This window comes from Protopterus annectens, chromosome 14.part0, assembly GCF_019279795.1.
Source record: "Protopterus annectens isolate FY-2018-M chromosome 14.part0, PAN1.0, whole genome shotgun sequence".
In the NCBI taxonomy this organism is placed as follows: Eukaryota; Metazoa; Chordata; order Ceratodontiformes; family Protopteridae; genus Protopterus; species Protopterus annectens.
The window spans coordinates 107,838,438-107,858,437 of NC_056748.1; positions in this window are offsets into that span (position 1 = coordinate 107,838,438).

Here is a 20,000-nt window from a genome sequence, read left to right on the forward strand (position 1 = left end):
TAAACCTGTGCAGCCAGGTCTTTGTGCCCAGGTCTATCACCCCGAGTATGTACATCACAAGTTGTGACTGATGTGCTACTTACCTGGAACATAGGGGCTACCAATGGAAATTATACTACATATATATTTGCATGGAGATTACGGCCATTACTATGCCAACAGGCATTTGTTCAGCAATAACCTCTTGTAGGATATTGACATCATTCACAGAGACTATAACCGCTCATAGTTTGTAGGCATCAGCCAACATTGTCAGCCACGGCATTCAGTATTCACTTGTAATGTGGTTAAATGGATTCCAAGCAGTACAGGACCCAGGGCTGAGCCCTGTTGAACACTGCTGCTTACAGAGCAGCTATTGGAGGTGAAGTTCTCTATTTTGAGTATGTATGCCATCACTGAGCCATTTAGTGACCCCTATAATGATATTACCATGGATGCCTAAGTGGGTGCTTTTGTCAATGATGCCTGAGTGGGGGATAGAGTCACATAGCTTGGTTAAGTCCAGGCTGGGGTTGTATGCCTTGATGTCTCCTCACCCAGGTCCTTTGTGACTGCCTTGGACATGTCCACCACATTTAACAGCCATGATCTCCCTGTCAGAAATCCAAACTGTGTACAATCAACTGTTTGTAGATTGCATATATGTTTGCTGATCAGCTCAGTGATGATTTGCCCCATGGGAGTACAGATATGGCTACTCAGGCAAATAAGTCTATAGTTCTGGTAATTGGTGGATGCATCACCTCTGTGCAAGGGGATAACAGTTGCTGTTGTCCAGTCAGCTTGGATGCAGCCAGTGGTTAGAGTATGATTGCAAGGAGTTCTCAATGGGGTTAGTAATCCTTGTTAGATCCCATGTAGGACTCAGCCTGGGATGTTAGCATGTCCAATGGATGTTGTGTATCCCCCATAGAGAAGACAGTTATGACCTGCTCTGTACATATGGATGGTATGGGACAGGTTGTAGGAATGTCATGTGGCACAAGTTGTAGGCACAGGGGAGTGAAGTTGATGCAGAACCTGTGGTACAACATATTAGCTGTGGTATCATTAAGTATGAGTTCACCGACAATATGGGCCTGTCCTCTGAAGTTACACATGTAACTACACTGTGAATTGTGGTTCTACTTTGTGGGGAAGCTAATTTTGTTACATTCTGTTTCCACATGACATTGCAACAACACTCTGTGCTTGTTTTAGCTAAGGAGGTTGTGCCACCATTTTAGGGGGGTACCCTCACCCCAACTGTCACATAGCAATGTTCACCTCTTAATGTGCAGCCTGCTAATGGCAGTTGTCCACCAGACAGGTTTCCTTTTCCATGAGAAGCTCATGTTACTCCTGTCAGGTACAGCTGAGTCTATGCAATTGTACTGCTGCTTACATAATGCATGGGTGCAGAGCTCTGCATACTTGCCTGTCCCATCTGAGGGGGGAGGTGCAGTCACACTATGTATACATCCCATAGGAGATAATAAATTGCTTTTCTGATATATATTTCTGTATTTTCTGCAAGGGGGAGATTAGTTGTGATAGTATTAATTAAACTGATCTGTGGTCAGATCTCACCAGGGAGGACTTTACAGTGTGGGAGGGGGGCTGCAGTGGTCACCCATATTGGAAGTAAACACATGAAGCAGTACACTGGCTCCCCTTGTGGGGATGTAATGCCACTGGTCCAGGGCATTGTAGTTAAGGATGTGGGCTAACCTTTGAGCAAGTGAGCTTCAGCTCAGCTAAGCAACACAGTTGGTGATTACTTAATGCCACACCAAACCATCGTGTAGTGATATATCTTGATAGACACAAGAACATTCAAATATGCACAACTGGTGTCTGGATTCATGGAGCTGCTCCTATAGCTGGAAATGGCTTTTGTAGGTGCCCTTCCAGCAGTGAATAGCACTTGCAATGCCTCTGGGAAATCATAGTGTTTCACTAAATCTGAATGTGTATCTATCCTTAATGAATATATATACACCCCCAGCATTACCTTTCACACTGCCAGTTTTAGGTCTGAACATGTGGAACAAAGTGTAGTCTGGTATGGCTGTGGTGCTGTCCACAGCCTTGAACCAGGTGTCTTTGACTGCACAAATGTCTGCATATTCCAAGGTGGGGACACCTTCCACAAAATGTGGTTTAGTGTTGCCATTCCCAGCATGTAGCAGTATAATCATGATGTTGTATGAAGATGGCATTCTCATTGGAAAGTTTTCCCTCCAGACAATGCCTGTAAGATGCACTGTGAGGGTGTCAGCAGCCTTGTCCAGTGCTCAAAATCCCAGGGTTGAGAGGTGAACACCATCTCTGGCAAAGCATTGATGTCTTTTGAGCAAGTCATCCCTGGCAGATATGTAGTGGATCCCCTTACGATGACATCACATGCTAAAGCAATTGTTGAAGTCCATCATTTTCTGTGTGTATTGAGTCATCATCATAGGTGAGGGTCAAATGAAGCTGAAAGCTATGGGCATACCCACGAGAGACACAGAGTTTCTAAACTCAGTCATGTGTCTGCATACAGTCCGGTGATATATGTCCCTAGTCGTGCACACTTGCAGGAAATATGATGTCATCATTATGTTACCTGATATTCCTTGAATTGTGGCAATGTGTGGTATGGCATATCATGTCAACTAACAGACAGATAACTGTGATGTTTCCCATATGTAGCTTGGTGACACAGACATCAATGTGTCTCACAATGTAATCACCTATGTATAATAGGTTTGATTTTGTGTTTTGCCTCGGGTGTTTGACTGGTAAGACAGTGGTGCATGCAGTATTATATGTACTGTGCTCTCCAGAGGTAGGATTTTCTGAGGTGTCTGTTTGGGAATGTGTCTGGTAAAGAGCTGCACACATGCACGTGTGTGTGATGTGGGTGTGGGTGGTGCAGAAGATGAGCTGTGCATGTTAGCATAATGCCCATTGCCATATGCAGTGACTGCTGTTTGAGACACCATGGAATATAGGTTTGAAATACAGTCACATCTGTCACACATTGTGTTTGTGTGGCACAGGAGTAGAGGTTTGGGACACTTTCCACATCTCAGCAGAAGTCATTGATAGTACCATTAGCAATACTGTCAAGCTTGTGTGCATGTCACAGCACGCCATTGTTAAGCAGCATCATGACAGATAGTGAAATGTCACATGTCACCTTTATGTAGGTCCTCTAAAGTAACACAGCACCTGCAAGTGTGCCATACAATGTTTTGCCAGCCATGTGACCTTGGATTGACCATAATCCTGTTATTAAGCTTGGTCTCAATACCATATCTACAAATGTGACACTATGCAAGTCCTGCAAAGTTAGGATCATGCTGTCACACCCTTGGGGATGACTGCCTGAAACACAGTATTTGTAGGCATGCCTTGCAGTTAAGATGTGGATGCTCATTCACGCACAGAGGATTTGTTCAACATTGCTGACATTACAAGCATACAATGCCTGTCAAGCAACCAGACAGCAAACCGGTTGTTGTGTGACATGATATGGGAACAAAGACATGTGTTTAGGGTACATAACTGTACACTATGGAATACCTAGGACATGTGGCAGGTGGACACACTTTGGCCAAAGGTGGACAGTCCACTGCAGTAGGCCTCACAGCCATTTCATGCAGATATCCACCATTAATCTGTTGAAGGGCAGAATGCATGAAGTGCTGTGAAATTGTCACATAAGACAAGGTTGGGAGGGTGTTTTTGCCAGTGTGGCCACACACAAACACAAGGTTTTGAATCTCACAAGGGATAATTGGCTAGGCTTAAAATGGCTTGCAAGGGCAGTTAGCTTAGTACTAATCTATGAACCTATGAACCTATGAACCCGCTGCCGTGCTGCTTGTTTCAGCAAACCTGGACATCTGTGTCACTGGACATTGCACATTATATTGTGACACTGCAGCTGTGCTACTAATCACCATCTGGTCAGTTCCCTAGTGACATACCACCAACCCTGGTACAGAAGGCATAATACATGCAAAAGCCAACTGATTGCTCAGGTTGATAATCAAGGCATCTACCTGGAGAACGGTATGTGAAGCCTACAGAGCCTTTCATGATGTGGGACAACTATGTGGATGAAGAAACAGGCTGTGTCCTGATTCTCATCATGAGTTTTATAGTAACACTTTGCATGTGAGGACAGAAAAAGTATTAGAGCATGATATCCCATGAGATAGTGGTTGTGGTGAGACCAGCATTAGTAGTAGCCAGGCACCAGCAATTCAGGGGACTCCCCTGCTTTCTGCATTCTTCACAAGGTAACTGTATCCTTTCAGTACACCCCACTTGAGTAGTATCCTACTGCACAATACCTGTGTAAAACCTCCCACCTTACCTTCACAGGGTATACATATTATACATTCCTCCATTGTTTGCCTGTACTCTGTACAGACACCTTGGAAGACTCTTTTATTGGAACATGATGGAATTAACTGCAATACTTAGTTGCACAGAGGACAACTAGCATGCAGTGTCCCCAGATCTCTCACATGTCTGATATGTAAAGCCATGAAAGGAGTTAGTATGGGTATGATTAGTAACAATGTTGTGTACCTACTGACATTGGACTAAACACAATTTGTTTTGCTCACGGGCAGATCATGCCTACCTACCCTAACCAGTGGACCTCATTGAGTGTTACACTGTGCAATGGATGATGGGAATATGACTCACTCCACCTACCATGACAAGGAGTTTGACAATATTAGGCCAGCAGGTCTTGTTGAAAACTGTGTAGGTTATTTCCAGAGTGGTATGTCATCTGGTGAATAGGCAAGGGTCTGATAGTGATAATCTGGGAAAATAACATTAGGTAACATTGGCTAGACCTAGGCTACAATGATGCCAGTCACTAGTGGACTTCCCTCAGACATCATTAATGGAGTACCCCTTGTAGCCAATCCCTTCTCTGCAGTCAAAGCCACTGTCAGTGACCTCTGACTGACTACATTAACAGGTGATTGCATATTAGGAGCTGTCATTGAATCCCAGACAGAAACAACAGTTATCCAGGATGGCTTGAGAGACACACTCAGTTGTTTTCCGAGCCACTGACAAATAATAAATGCCAATGACTGCACAATGCTATTCTTTTGGAAGTCATCCACCCCTGGAAAATGTAGTAGTGTACGCACAACACACACATTTGAGCCATTACTTATGGACTTATGGCACAGAGATTAATGAAGTCTTTGACTGTCACTGGTCGGTAATATGTCGGAATCCATTCAATTTTGTACAACCTATAGAGAAATGTATGGCATGTGAATCCCAGACTGTCATTTTTATACTGTATTTGGTATTCATACCTATCACTGAGTGCACTGACACCTTTGCTATGTCACTACACAAGCATATCTTACAACTGTAGCAGCACACACATTCCATGGTAAAGACCATACATGTGTAGTCTGTCTCCTACATGCTTTGGAGGGGATGTGTATGGTTGCCATACAGGGAGATGTCAGATCCCACTGTGTACCTCCTGCTTATCCAAGACAGGACAAACATATGTATTACCTGTTCTACACACCTATAGAATCACTGTGTTAAAAATAGTACATGCTGGAGAGACACTACACCCTATATGTAACAGGCTCTCCATGCATGAGACACAATGGGATGCAGAACAAGACAATCATAACTGGTGTAGGACAAATGTATGTAATGGATATTGGAAATTTGTACATGGTTCATCGCTATCACCATAGCTTGTAGATGTGTTAGCTCCAGAAACCCTGGTGACACTTATCAAGAGTATCACACCATTTTATAGATTAGGGATGCATGAGTAGGCTGTCCTTGTTAGCCTGTTGTACACACATGAACCTGTGAAGCCATGCACCTATAGTGCTGTACATTGCTGGAGACATATTTCTTCTTTGCTGACATTCCATCCTATGCTGTGACATCTATGGGTTTATTGTTTCTGTGTATCCATAGGTGTCCTCTATTGACTCCTGAAACTGAACCATAAACAGATCTGTGCCACACCTTTCATTGTGTAAGTATACAGCCATTACAACATCATACAACATAGGGTATGCAAAATTATGTGGCTTACTCATTACAGATGTCAGCATACAGTATCAGTCAGTGACCGGTACAAGTGGCATGGCAAAACAGCTCTGCATTACACAATTAAATATTAATTTATATAGTCACCCTGTGCATCAGGCACACATCATTTCCCTGCATCATTGACAAGGTTGACAGGGATGTGGCACAGGTATCATCATTTGCAGAGAGTGTTGTGTGGGGGTTCAGGAGGCCTAGGCTGACCAAAAAGGTTGAAAGCATGTGTGTGATTCAGGAAGGGAAACATGCAAGATGGACCATGGAAAATTGCTATGTGTGTGTCTGTAGGTGACCTGAATTTGACAGTGGTGTGTCAGTGTGTGTCTGTGAACACAGTCAAGCTCAGTGCTAGTCCTACATGTGTGTAAGTTGGGCAGCTTTGAACCATGCATGGTTGAGCTGACAGTTCACTGTCTCTATCCCAGAACATGGGAACTAACTCTGCCAGGAGTTGAACTAGCACCTCCATGCCCAAGATCAGAAGAGGTGCTTGTAGCTGATGGTGACTGCTGTCTGCTGGGATTGTGTTCTCCACAGGAACAACCAGGACCATGATCCCATGGCCTGCCACATCTTGGAGTGGAGAGCACACCCCCCTCTGGAGTGCTGGATGTACTGCCACTACTGGAGCATGATTGTGCATGGCTGCGTGGACTCACAGCCAGAATTTGCCTGTGCCTCCATGATGGTCTGGAACATATGCCAAGTGACCTGTGATGAAATACCTGAAACAGATGGTGGAAAGAGAGCAGGCCTCCTAAAAGCACCCCTATCAATCTGCCTGTGTGGAAACTCACCAGATCTCTGGCTATGGCCAGTGTCTACACTCACTGGAGCCATAGTTGCCACACCTTCCTGTTCAATGTCCCCATCCCCTGACTGTCCAATATCTGTGGCCTTCAGGGACTGGGTATGTGTAGGCAGACTGACTGTGTGCTATGATAATGAGGGCAGAAGAGGGATGTTAACCTCTGGGACAGATTCAGCCTCTGAAACCCCCAACTGTGACTCACTTTGGCCACAATCATCATCAGAGTCTGAAGAGCCACTGGCATCAGGTTATGTAGGGGACAGAGACCAACCCCCCACTCACCTGTGTTAAGAAAGGGAAAAGCAGTACATTAATACCTGCACTATTATGCTCTGCAGTACTATGTTGCAATATATGTAAAACTGTATACACTGTTGTCACTATTATAGGCCTGTTCAACACCCAGCCTCCTATAGTAGGATATAAGGGCATTACTTTTCCCACAAAAATCTGTAGTTACTTGTAAGTAAAAGCTCTTTACACAGCAATCTCATCAGCAGCAATGAGGTACACTGTTGACATTTGTGAAGACTCTGCACAGTTGACGCATATGACAATCTGTATTGTCCTGACAATACTGTCACTTCTATCAGTATGGTCACACCTAAAAAGCATAGGCATGACTCTAAAGTGTGTACAGTCAGAAAATATCTATGCAGTTGTCAATCATGCCAATGGCACAGCAATCCAACCAGCAGACCTGGGATGACACTTTAGGGAACACATTGCAGTAAATCTACATCTGTAACAAAACAGTGTTGTGCTTACCAGGAGTAGGACCACAGCCTTGTCCAATTCCTGAGGGACCTGTGAAAAGTTGAGGAGGAAGTAATGTAAACATCACTGTATATTGCACTATAACAGGATAATATGTCCATATATTTCACACTTACAGTAGCTCCTTTGTTAATTATGTTGGTCAAAATCTGAGCATTAGATTCAAACTGCTTTAAGCTCTACACCCAAAGAACAAACACCTGACACCCACGTATGTACACCCTGACACAATGAATGCTACAGTATTCCAATGCTGATCAAATTAAGCATACCTAGATGCTCCTCTGGTGTGGAAACTGTGGCACCCACATCCACGGGATATGGTGTGATGGATGCCTGGGCGCTATCGTGTATTCCTAGGTTCACTAGGAATTCCTCCCTGGCTGACACTGGTTGTTCTACTGCAGGCCCTCCACCGGTGACACCACGATCTCTGGGGACATCTGCTGTTCTTCTGCATGCAGAATTAATCAAATTGGGGCACTGTGTTGAGCATGCTTATATGTCCTGCTCTGGTGACCCATGGCGTTCACATCACAGACAAGGTCAACCCACAATGATACCTGCTGTTCCCTGTTTTGCATGCCCCTGGACAGTAGGAGTTCATGGTGTTGATGGAGGCCTTCCAGGATTATATCATTCTCAGTATCCATAAAAGAGCCACAGCATCTGGCATACATGTTTCTTGGAAGACAATAACATGGGAACACATGTCAGAATCACATAAATGGAAGTACACTATGTAGAGATACAGCAAGAACAGAATGGTTGGCTGCATCTACTGCTTGATCACACATGTCATATTCTGCAGTGTGTAACCATACTAAGTGTGTGGATACAACTAAGATACTAGCAATAGTCAGCTGTTCCCATTTGTGCCATGACAGATACTGCTGTATGATCACACACCCATAACAGGACTCCATTGTAATGTGTTCCCTAGGGCAACCCCCCTGATAATATGTCAAAACAAGTGCCAACAAATAGCAGTGTGGTATTACAGTCACTATAAAGGGACATTCCCAGGAGACCAGTGTGCCACACTGACAAAATAAATTCCACCCTTGATATACTATATGTCCTCTGTAGATGTAACAAATCTGGAGATCAATGACATGTCATCATTGCATTTCTAAGAAGGGCTTAATGCTGTAATACCCATTCCTCCTAAGTATATTCAAAGATATGAATCATGTTGTAAACAAAAATGTTTCATACCTGATGGAGTACAATATTCCTCTGTTGATATGTGCAGATATATAAAGTTTTTGGCAATGCATTTTCTGTCTGAAAAAAGTCTCAAACAGACTGGTTCCCATAGTCAGCTGTTTGCCTTTTTAGCATGGTTCTCATTACCAGGTGATTGGCTCTTAAACCAGTCTGTGGTTTTGAGATGCTAATTGCAGCCAACACAGCTGATTTGCAGTATAATCAGCCAATAACATGCAACCACTGAGCAAGATATAAGGCCTTCATGTCGAGTAGAAGCCCTTTCTGATATGTTGTGCTGAGCATTACTGTAGTCAAGATACTATGTCATCACAAATGATATGTCTGTAGCAGCTACTTTTACATACAGATGTGTGTGCTACAGGCTGCAGCTGATGCTGCAGGCAATAGGCATAGACAGAGAATGTGAACACTTTGGAGGACAGCAAGCTGTTAGAGTAACTGTGGGAGCTGTGGCAGCCTTATTATAGAGGCAGATTGAGAGTGAGGGTACTCATTCCACTGCATATTAAGGCATTTGTTTAAGATAAGAATGTTAGGCAATGGTATCACTGGCAGAGTGCAAGGCAATATGTTTGTTGTGTCCTTGAGCAACATAGGGGGTAAATATACCATTGCATTAACCATTTTGCAACTGTCAGGCCATGTGTTACATTATGGTAGTCATTTGGAACATGTTTGCTGGCAGTCCTTGTTACTAGCAGGACATCCATATGTATATGTCAGGTGTGCAATTGTGGTAATCTGTAATATCTTTATAAAATGATTGTGTGGTGCACTCTGATATTAGTGGGCCTCATTTGCATCACCTAAGTTAAAATCTTCTGTGAATGGATATTAATGCATGACCTGACACTTTATGAACTTATAGTGCTGCTATAGGGAGATGTCAAGTGTGTTTCTATCTGCGGGACTGTGACTTCCATCTGTGAAAAGCAGACATTTCATTTGAAGTACATTGTGTGGTTATAGAGAGCTTGACTCAGTCATGCATTAATGGCATCACAATCATGAAATTTAAATGCTATACACTACTGGATTTGAACCCAGGATTATGTGTGGCAAAACATACTGTTTGCAAAGCATTTAACAGACTGAGCTACTGAGTCACGTGTTACAGCATGTTTATTTGTGAAGGTATAAGTGCACACATGAAATATGTGATATACCTCCATTGCATCCATTATTATACGCCTGGCTTTATAGGGATGCTTTTCTCCACCAGAGTCCCAGCTGAACACATATTTTGCCGTTAATGTTTTAGCAGGTGTACTTGTACATGTTGCTGATAAAAGTGCCCATTTACCTGTTATTAGAACCCTCAGTTACATCCATTAGTCTTTGGCTTTCTAGTGGTGTACTCTTATACCAGACTGCAAACTACAGTCCCAGTTTTTCCATTAGTTTTTTAGCAAGTTTGTATGACACAGAATGATGCACAGCTCTGCTTAAACATGGGTGGTGTGTGACACAAGAGGGGGGTGAACACCTTAGATGGGGAGGGTGTTGTGGAACCTTGGTCTCAGGTACCTCCACAAGGTAGCAACATGTATCAAGTCCCCACCCATGGGACTGTCGGCACTGCTCCTTCACTGCCTTGGGGTGGCAGTGATAAAGGCTGGGCTCCAGGGTGAGGCTGCCCCACCAGATTGGCCAGCATGCCCTCCATCTGCCACAGGTGGTGTCAAAAACCATGGAACACAATCCTGTGCACCAGTCCTTGCAGTTCATCATGGGTGACAACACCCTCTCCACCACCACTCCTGGGGGGGGTCTAGCCCCATCTTTGGGGTCACAACTACCCGACGCCACAGGTAGTGCAGGGGCAGCAGAGGGGACACCACCCTGGTGCCATGGCTGGAGGAGCCAAGGGAGGTGGATCACCTGGAACCGGCCTGCCTTGTTACATTGTAGTAAATCAGTTATAACAATAGGTTAAGGTTAGTAATAACCAAACCAATGTAAATATTAACATAATGGAACATAATACTGATTAATCCAAATACATATTAAGGTATATTATGTGAAACATAACATTAAATAACATAACATGAAGTATGATAACAGCAAACCAGAATGAAATAACCCATAATACCAAAAAAACAGTTAAACAGAATATATTAAATCATAATAATAAATAACATTAATAAATTAAAGAAGATAAGGGGAGGGAAGAGAGAGAGAGAGAGAGAGAAAAACACTCCATTAGTGAAGTTGCAGATGATATTAACTCACAGACTGCTAATACATACTTCTACATGTGTGCAGTGTCAGTTGTGAGTACAGTGATTCAAATTCTTCTATAGATGATATAGCATGTGCATACCTCTCAAGCTGTTAGCATGGGATAGTATGGGCCAAACAAATCCAGGTACACAACTACACGGGACTGTTTCACATAATGTGCATGCACATAACTACCAAAGTGTTCTCTAAATGGATTTGCAAATACATTGCATTCCAGGTCATCATTTATCTGCTAATCATGGAGCAGACAGACTGGGCAGTTGTCCCTATATTATGAAAAATCATGACATTTTAGAGGTATGTTTGTGTACATTAAGTAGACTGGACAGCCGTCATGTCTTAGTTGACAGGCATGGGAGTAGAACCCAAAAGCTGTGACTGCAGGGGACATGTGCACATTATGAAACAATTAACTACAGTATCATTAGAACAAACATGCAATGAATACAGCTCTACTGAACGTATTTCAACACATTCTTTTTTTTTCCCCTCAAATATTTTTTTTATTTTCAATTAAAATAACATTTACATAATATTTTTAAATATCATTTTAAACAACTATATACAATATTTACAACAGCCTGACTTTCAATTATATACACTGATTTGAAATGGAATTTTTCTTTTCACAACTATTATATATAAATTCATACAGAAAACTTATTAGATTTGGAATATCTTTAAATGAGGAATTATTAATTATTAATTAATCTGCATAAATCGTGAGTGTACATTTGAATGCTTTGTAAGGTTAACCAGTCCTGTGTTGGAATATTGTAAGCAGTTTTTATCATATGCATATCTAAAACATTTAATTTATTTACACATTGAAACCAGCATAAGAATCCATTTTGTTCCCAGGAGGTTATTGTTTCCCTATATTTTTTGTGAGGAAAGTTCTTAGTGATGGTAAATGGGGATAAAAGGTCAAACCAAAGTTTTAGATCTATGTTTGCATTGATACGTTTCCTAAAGGAATTGATGTAATGATTAATCAGTGTTGTTTTAGAAGGAAAGACGACAAGGAGACATGGTGGTGGAATGAGGAAGTACAGGAGAGTATACAGAGAAAGAGGTTGGCAAAGAAGAAGTGGGATTGTCAGAGAGATGAAGAAAGTAGACAGGAGTATAAGGAGATGAGGTGCATGGCAAAGAGAGAGGTGGTGAAGGCTAAGGATAAGGCATATGAGGAGTTATATGAAAGGTTGGATACTAAGGAGGGAGAAAAAGACCTGTACTGATTGGCTAGACAGAGGGACCGAGCTAGGAAAGATGTGCAGTACTTAAAGGTGCTAAAAGATAATGACAGAAACATACTCACAAGCGAGGAGTGTGTGTTGAGGTGATGGAAAGAGTACTTTGAGGGGTTGATGGATGAAGAGAATGAGAGGGAGAGAAGGTTGGATGATGTGGGGATAGTGAATCATGAAGTACAATGGATTAGCAAGGAGGAAGAAAGGATAGCTATGAAGAGGATGAAGAAGGGATAGGCTGTTGGTCCAGATGACATACCTGTGGAAGCATGGAGGTGTTTAGGTGAAATGGCAGTGGAGTTTTTAACCATATTGTTTAATGAAATCTTGGAAAGTGAGAGGATGCCTGAGGAATGGAGAAAAAGTGTTTTGCTACCGATTTTTAAGAATAAGGGTGATGTGCAGAGCTGTAGTAACTACAGTGGGATTAAATTAATCAGTCACAGCATGAAGTTATGGAAAAGAGTAGTGGAAGCTAGGTTAAGAAGGGATGTGATGATTAGTGATCAGCAGTATGGTTTCATGCTGGGAAAGAGCACTACCGATGCAATGTTTGCTCTGAGAGTGTCGATGGAGAAGTACAGAGAAGGTCAGAAGGAGTTGCATTGTGTTTTTGTAGACTTAGAGAAAGCATATGACAGGGTGTCTAGAGAGGAGTTGTGGTATTGTATGAGGAAGTCAGGAGTGTCAGAGAAGTATGTAAGAGTGGTACAGGATATGTACAAGGGTAGTGTGACAGTGGTGAGGTCTGCAGTGGGAGTCATGGATGCGTTGGAGATGGGGTTACATCAAGGATCAGTTCTGTGCCCTTTCTTATTTGCAATGGTGATGGACAGGTTGACAGACGAGATCAGACAGGAGTCCCCGTGGACTATGATGTTTGCAGATGACATTGTGATCTGTAGTGAGAGTAGGGAACAGGTGGAGGAGACCCTGGAGAGATGGAGATATGCTCTAGAGACAAGAGGAATGAAGGTCAACAGGACTAAGACAGAATATATGTGTGTGAATGAGAGGGAGGATAGAGGAATGGTGAGGATGCAAGGAGTAGAGGTGGCGAAGGTGGATGAGTTTAAATACTTGGGATCAATAGTTCAGAGTAACAGTGAGTGTGGAAGAGAGGTGAAGAAGAGAGTACAAGTAGGATGGAGTGGGTGGAGAAGAGTGTAAGGAATGATTTGTGACAGATGAGTACCAGTAAGAGTGAAAGGGAAGGTCTACAAGAGGGTAGTGAGACCAGCTATGTTATATGCGTCGGAGACAGTGGCATTGGTAAAAAGGCAGGAGTTTGAGCTGGATATGGCAGAGTTAAAGATGTTAAAATTTGCACTGGGTGTGACGAGGGTGGACAGGATTAGGAATAAGTATATTAGAGGGTCAGCCCAGGTTGGAAGGTTTGGAGACAAAGCCAAAGAGGCAAGATTACGTTGGTATGGACATATGCTGAGGAGGGATGCTGAGTACATTGGGATAAAGATGCTCAGGATGAAGCTACCAGGTAACAGGAAAAGAGGAAGGCCTAAGATAAGGTTTATGGATGTGGTGAGAGAGGACATGCAGGTGGTTTGTGTGACAGAGCAAGATGCACAGGACAGGAAGAAATGGAAACAGATGATACACTATGGCAACCCCTAATGGGAACAGCCGAAAGATGATGATGATGATGATACTTATGCATAGTATATACCAGGGTTTGTTTGATTTGTCTACTATTAACATTTTTTTTAACAGATTAAATTCATTTGTTAATATAGCCGTTGATAATTCTTTCCAGATAGCAAAATAATTGGGTTTATCCAGTCTATTATAGTTTTAAGCACAGATGCTTTTATATATGTTTCTGTTTCTGGAAAGTTCAATCCTCCTTGTTTCCAGGGTCTAATGCGATGAGTTAGAGCAACTCTATTCTTTTTGGGATACCATAAATGTTTTATTAAACACGAGTTTATTTCTTTAAGAATGCATCTTTCAGGAATTAACTGTATGCTAATGCTACATATTCTATTTTTGGCAATAAGATCATTTTTATTAATTGCAATCTGTCTTCAAAAGTTAATACAATTTTGTTCCACTTTTCTATATATATCTTTATTGTTTCAATAATGATTTTATAATTGATTAATATTGTTTCATTTCTATTTTTGCATGTCACTATTCCTTAATAATTTAGCGTAAGTTCTTGTTTTTTTATGATGGATTTATCTGTAACTTGTAGTTCTTTTTTCTTATTTAAAAATAGAAATTTTGATTTTGATCTATTAAGGTGTAGTCCTGAAATGTTATAAAATTTCTCCATTACTTCTTCTAGCTCTCCTAATGACTCTCCGGAGTTTGATAGGGTTAATAAAATATCATCAGCAAAAAGCATTATTTTAGATATGTACTGGTCATAGACTTCTATTCTTTTTATTCTTGGATTATTGCGTATTATTTCTGCAAGCATTTCTATAGCCAAAGCAAATAAAATAGGAGAAAAGGGACATCCTTGTTTAGTACCTTTTGTTATATGGTTAGATTCTGTGGTGAAAGGACCTAATTTAATATAGGCTAAGTTATTAATATATATGTTTTTTAGTAATAAGATGAAGGGAGGAGGAAATTCAAATAATGCTAAAGTTTTAAATAGATATTCCCATTTGTGGGAATCCAATGCTTTTTCTGTCTAATCCTATTACAAGTGTTCCTCTGTCTTCTTTATTCACATAATCTATAAGAGTAAGTATCCTTTTAATATTATCATGTGTGTGCCTGTTATACAAAAATCCAGTTAGATCATTATTAATGGTTTTTGAAACTGGGATTTTCATTCTGTTAGCTAGTATAGACATGAATATTTTGTAATCATTATTCAGTAATGATATAGGTCTGTATGAGGTGCAAAGGTCTGATGGTTTATTATCTTTTAGAATTGATGTTATGAGAGAATATTTCCATGAGGGTAGCATTTTTGCTTCTGACTGGACTTCTAGCAAAGTTTTATGAAAAAGGAAGATTACTGTTGAAGGGAAGAGTTTGTAAATTTCCGTAATTATACCATCTATCCCTGGAGCTTTGTTAGATTTACTTTCTTTTATCTTGTCAACAATTTCTTTGTAGGATATAGGTTTTTGTAGGTCTAGTTTTAAGTTTTCAGGATTTTTTTTATATTGATAAGGTTTGTATCTAAGTTTATTTGGTTGGTATCTAAATCTTCTTTTTTGAAGTGTTCCATATAAGGGAACCAAAATGCTTCAAGGATGTCTCCTATATCTAATACTTTTTCCCTTTCTTTTCATGATATATGCTACTAATATTATTTGCTTTGGATTGTATTTTAATTCTTGTAGATAAGTTATCTAGATATCTGGGGGAGGTGGCTAATGAGTTTATTTTTAATTTTTCCAAGGCTAGACAAGTTTGGTGTGTTAGAATTTCATTATATTTTTTATTTAATTCCTCTATTTCTTTTTTGACTTCTGGACAATTCTGATTTTTTTTTTTTAGATTTTGCTGTCAAGAGTCTGGTTTGCAAGACTAATGATTCAGATTCCAACTCTCTAACTTTGTTTTTGTACCAGCTAAGGGTCTTACCAAATAAATACGCTTTTAATGAGTCCCAAACCATGACTACTGATTTCTGCTGTATTATTAATTTCAAGAAATAATTGTAGTTTTGACAACATCCAGGGTCAAATTCTTTAATTTTCACGATATATGATGGAATTCTAGTTGAGAGGATTAAAGGTTTAAACTATATTTGGAGCTTCATTAGCAGAGAGTCATGATCTGAGAAGGGGCATGGAACTATTGAGAAGTTGAGGATTTTTAAAAACAGGGAACATAAACTCGTAAATAAAAATAAAGCAGCACCAGATCACTGAACCACACTAACGTTTAATAAATACAAAAGAATTTTTAACATAGAATCCACTGAGCGCTTTCACCCAACTCTCTGCTGGGTTTCATCAGAGTACATAATCAAAGGAGTGGCTGCCTTATATAATAGAACTTAATTGACTTCAATTAATCATTAAAATGAACCATATACAAAGTTGTTAAGAATTGAAGACTTATGCATAATTATACATTCTTTAAAATAATAAAACCATATTTGTAGCTGGAAGGGAAAAACCTGAGTCAAAATCTCATGATATTAATATACTATTGAAATAAATGTTAAGTGTGTGTATATGTGTATATTCCTTGTAATATAATACTAAATAAGTTATAGCTGTAATAAAAATGACTGTAAAATGTTCTGAATATAAAAATTATTTATATTGACTCATAATAAATATAAATATATATATATAAATATGTATAATAAAACTGTACTAGAACATAAAAAATATTAAAAATACATATATTGATAAAAATGTACCCAAAACTATTATCAATATGGTATGTTGTAAAAATAGTAATGATGTAAAATTAAAAAATATTAGTTGTTAATTCCACTGTATAGTGCAAAATATTTCCAAAATACATATATTACATTTTTAAAAGAAACAGCTCGTATATATATATATATATATATATATATATATATATATATATATATTATAATTTGTAAGATGACAATTAAATAATATAAGATTTCATTTTTAAAAAACTGTTAATGGAGATGTATTCATTAATGCCCGGTTTACTACTAGCATTTAATCTTAATTGCCATAAACATTCTTTCATTTCCAATAGATTATTTACATCTCCTTCCTTAACACATGTTTCAGGTACTCTGTCAACCACAAAAAACAGAAATTTACTAAAATCAGAACATGTTGTACTGTGCATGTACAATGCATTTGTTGTTTTTTTTGTTCCTTATATCCCTATTATGCTCATTGATCCTCTCTCTAAGTTTCCTTATAGTCTTACCTATATAAAATGCAGTACAGGACAGACATGTGGCTATATATATATCACTTGCTTGGTGTTACAATTAACATAACCTGGGCATCTAATAGTCCTATTGAACCCTTTTATAGCAACATAAGGCCCATCATTTATAAATTTACAAGTTTTACAAAAGCCACATTTTTACATACATGACTTTTTATATGCTTCTTCGTACCCCCTACTGTACACAATTATAGGTGCTTTACCTATATTCTCAATAATTTCTAGTTGATTACTAAAAACTCTGTCCCATGCTTCCTTCACCACTTCTATTACATATTTGGTGTTGTTGTTGAATGGTAAGGTAAATGAGCATGACATATTTTTATTCGTGATTGTCTTCTTAACATTGTAAACTTTACCAACTTTTAAAATAGGTTTAAAATTATCCTTCCTTTTATTCAAAATTTCTTTTTTTATGCTATTAATAAGATGATATGGATAACCTCTGTCCGTAAACATTGTAGACAAAAAATTCAACTCATTTGTAAATACAGTATCCTCACTAATCATTCTAGACATTCTCACCATTTGGCCTTTGACCAAGTTTCGTTTTTGAAAATATGGGTGGCAACTTTTAAAATGCAAATATGAATTTGAAAATATTTTTTTATGAAATATATTGGATTCAATTTTCCCATCCTTCTTATAAATGTTTAAGTCCAAATACTCGCATTTGTCCTCCTTTATATTGTCAGTAAATTTCAAGAAAGTAGTTGTGTTTCCCAAATAGTCTATGAATGCTATCATCTCCTCTTTTTTGCCTTTCCAAACCAATAGTATGTCATCCAAAAATCTTACATATAACACCACTTTTGACCAAAAATCACTGCTCAGTACATATTGTTGTTCCCATTTTGCCAAAACTAAGTTGGCATATACTGGAGCGCACCTGGCTCCCATCGCAACCCCTGAACCTTGTTTAAAATATTCACCATCTTGCTGAAAAAAATTGTTATGAAGTATCAACTCCATAAGGTCAATTAATAATTTTCTTTTCACCGTGTGATGTTTACCAAACAATTCAAGGCTACTTTCAAACATCTCAAGCCCTATGTTGTGGGGTATCACTGAAAATAAATTAATAATGTCTATAGTTACCAAATAAGTATCCTTAGTAATTTTGTCCGAATACTCATGTAATATTTCAAGACAATGCCACAAATCTTTTAAAATATATTTAATGTTGTCCAATACTTCTTTACAATTTATGTCAATATAATGTGCTATAGTCTCCAGTTTTGACAATTTTGCAGCTACTATAGGTCTGAATGGGGGATTAGAAACATCTTTGTGTATTTTGGGTATACCAAATACTTTTGGTGTAACAGGATGTATTACTGTCAAATAATCATATTCCTCCTTATTAATAAGACCATCCATCCAATATTCATAAAGCTGCCAGTCAATTTTAGTATATGCCTTAATCATGTCATATCTAGAGACTCTGGTGTAAGTGGCTTCATCATTGAGCATGTACATCATTTTGTTTTTGTAATCGTCATTACTCATAATGACTACCTCTCCTCCCTTGTCGGGTTTCATTATTCTGTATTTATTGTTGGTACTTAAAAGTATTTAAAAGATATTTTCGGGGCGTGGCCAAGGATGAACACAGGATCGCAGCAGATTTCTTCAGCTCCACCAATTTCATTACATTGACAGGAATTAATTACTTAAAAAATTAATTCTTGAAGTAATTTTCTTTCTAAATATGTTTGTTTTATATAGTTCTTGAACTATATCTAAAAAAGAAAGGAAATCTTAATAATATTCCTGTCAGAAATTACTTTGGAAATTTTCCTGTCAGTTTATCAGTCTGAAATGAGTTCCAGTAAGACAAATTCTCAAGACTCCAGCATCAAGAAAGAACTTCAGTCTCTGATAATTATAGTCCAGCAACTTACTGCTAAGATGGATAAAATGGATACTAAAATAGACACTTTCATAGAAAAAACTACAAAACAAATAGACTTGTTACATATGGACCTGCAACAACAGAAGATCCAGATGACAGGCATAGAAGAAGCTGTGAATGACATGGAAAATAGAATACAAGAAGAGGAAATCAACATTGAGTTTCTGCTGAAACAAAATACACATTTACAAACAAAGCTGGATGACCTGGAAAATAGATCTAGGCGCAATAACATTAGGATTTTTGGGCTGCCAGAAAATATTGAAGGTAACAATATTACTTCTTTTTTAACAACATGGCTCCCTAAAACTTTAGATTTACCAGAAGCATTCTCTTTTGGTATCAAAAGAGCACATAGATCTATAGCTAATACTAACTCTAACAAAAACTATCATAGATCAGTTATAGTTAGATTTCTATCATCTTTTGATAAAGAGATGGTTCTTAAATCTGCTTGGGCTAAAGCTCCTGTTAAGATTAATGAAACAACTGTGCGTTTTGACAATGACTATTCTTCCATGGTATTAGCTAAAAGAAAAGTTTTTCTGCCACTAATAAGGGAGCTTAAAAAAAGCACAGTTTAAAACATACCTTCTGTTTCCTGCCAAGCTTAAAATCTTCCTTCCTGATGGTCCTAAAATTTTCGATGACTTAGACTCTGCTTAACTGTTTATCAAAAAAAATAAGATTTTGGAAAAAATAGAAGAAATGGAATGGGCTAGTCCTTCATTAAAGAGACTGGCAACTGAAACTTCATGGAAGACTTCAGAGAAGAAGAAGAGACTAAAAA